This window comes from Otolemur garnettii, unplaced genomic scaffold, assembly GCF_000181295.1.
Source record: "Otolemur garnettii isolate 467f Iridium unplaced genomic scaffold, OtoGar3 scaffold00211, whole genome shotgun sequence".
Lineage (NCBI taxonomy): Eukaryota > Metazoa > Chordata > Mammalia > Primates > Galagidae > Otolemur > Otolemur garnettii.
Window position 1 is genome coordinate 611,113 of NW_003852606.1, and position 1,971 is coordinate 613,083.

Genomic DNA, 1,971 nt, shown 5'->3' on the forward strand with positions numbered 1-1,971 from the left:
CGCTGGCCCCATATGCCGGAGATGGCGGGTTCAAACCCAGCCCTGGCCAATAAAATAAAATAAAATAAAATAAAAATGACTCAAACCACCACTTAAAAAAAAAAAAACCCCACCAGCCCCGGTGCATGTGGTCAGCACCATAACCCCAGAACTACAGGCACCCTCCCCGCACCCCTCAAGGCTCCCATCTTAAATCACACTGTTAGCATAGACTATCTGGTACGGCATGAGGCTCCCAGGTAAACTATGACATTCTTAAGAGACAGGATATCCAAGGACCTAAAGGGTACCTTCTAGGAACCAGGCAAGCACTGAACCTTTTTGGGAATGTGCAGGATTTGGACAACCCAGATCCACTCAGTTAATCCTTTGCTGTAGAATTTAATATGCCAAATAGGAAGAAGTGCTATGAAGAAAAATTAAGCAGGGACCAGGGGCTACGAAATACTGGGAGTAAGGGTGTGAGTTATGGCTTAAAGCAGGGCAGCCAAGAAAGATGTCACTGAAAAGGCAGCATGTGAGAGAAGACACAAAGGAGAGAGGGAGGAAGCCATGAGGGAAGTCTAAGAGAGGAAGGTGGAAAGCAGAAAGATGGGACTATGTTTGCCATATTCACAGAACATGAAGACCAGGAAGGCTACAGTGGAATGAAAGGGAAAGATTGCTTCGTGAAAGATAAAGTCCTAGCATTAAAAGAGAGGGAATGAACACTTTGAACGTTGAGTGAACAGGATTTGCTGCCAGGCATGTTGACAAATCGCCTGTGGGATTTGTCAACATGAAAAGAAAGAAGGAGTCACCAATGATCGTGGGATTTCCTAAGATGGAGTAGACTGAGGGGCTGGAACTTGGTTTGGAGAAGAATACCAAGGGCTTAGCTTTGGACTTAGCGAGTCTGTGATGTCTACGTAACATCTAAGTGGAGATCCTGAGTCAGTACGATAGTTGGATATAGGAATCTAGACTTCAGTGAATGATTTGGGTAGTGATAAAGGCATCTGAATATAGACCAGCACTATCCAATACAAATAAGGTGTGAACCACAGCGAGGAGCCACATGTCTTTTTTTTTTTTTTGAGACAGACTCTCACTATGTCACCCTGGGTAGAGTGCCATGGTGTCACATCTCACAGCAACCTCAAACTCCTGGGCTTAAGTGATTCTCCTGCCTCAGCCTGCCAAGCAGCTGGGACCACAGGCACCCACCACAATGCCCGGCTGTTTTTTGGTTGTAGTTGTCATTGTTGTTTAGCAGGCCCAGGCTGGATTTGAACGTGCCAGCTCTGATGTATGTGGCTGGCACCCTAGCTGCTGAGCTACAGGACTCAAGCTACACATGTCATTTTAAATTTTCTAGTAGACACACTTTTTACAAAAGGTAGACATCGCCGGGCACAGTGGCTCACAGGTGTAATCCCAGCACTTGGGAGGCTAAGGTGGGTGGATTGCCTGAACTCACAGGTTGGAGACCAGCCTGAGCCAGAGCAAGACACTGTGTCCATAAAATAGCCAGGCATTGTGGCAGGCACCTGTAGTCCCAGCTACCTGGGAGGCTGAGGCAAGAAGGTCACTTGACCCCAGGAGTTTGAGGTTGCTGTGAGCTAAAATGCCACAGCACTCTACCCAGGGTGACCAACTGAGACTCTGTCTCAAAAAAAAAAAAAATAAAATAAATAGTGTAATAATGTATCTTATTTAACCCAATATCTAAAATATTACCAATTTAATGTGTAATGGGCATAGAAATTATTAAGATATTTTACAGCTTTCTTATACTGTATCTTTCAAATCTAGTGCATATTTTATACCTACATCACAGCTCAATTCAGACTAGCCTATTTCAAGTGTTCCACGTGTGGCTAGTGGCTACCACATTAGACAGGTAATATATGGAGCCATGAGGCTCAATTGGAGTCATGAAGAAGTGAGTATAGACAGATAAAAGAAGAGGAAAAGAGAGGTTATCAAATC

At 44.5% G+C, this 1,971-nt stretch overlaps 1 protein-coding gene across 1 annotated transcript in view; it reads left to right on the top strand.

Annotated features, from left to right (window-relative positions):
- IZUMO2 (IZUMO family member 2) overlaps positions 1-1,971 on the top strand; it is a 12,132-nt gene that overhangs the window by 4,939 nt on the left and 5,222 nt on the right.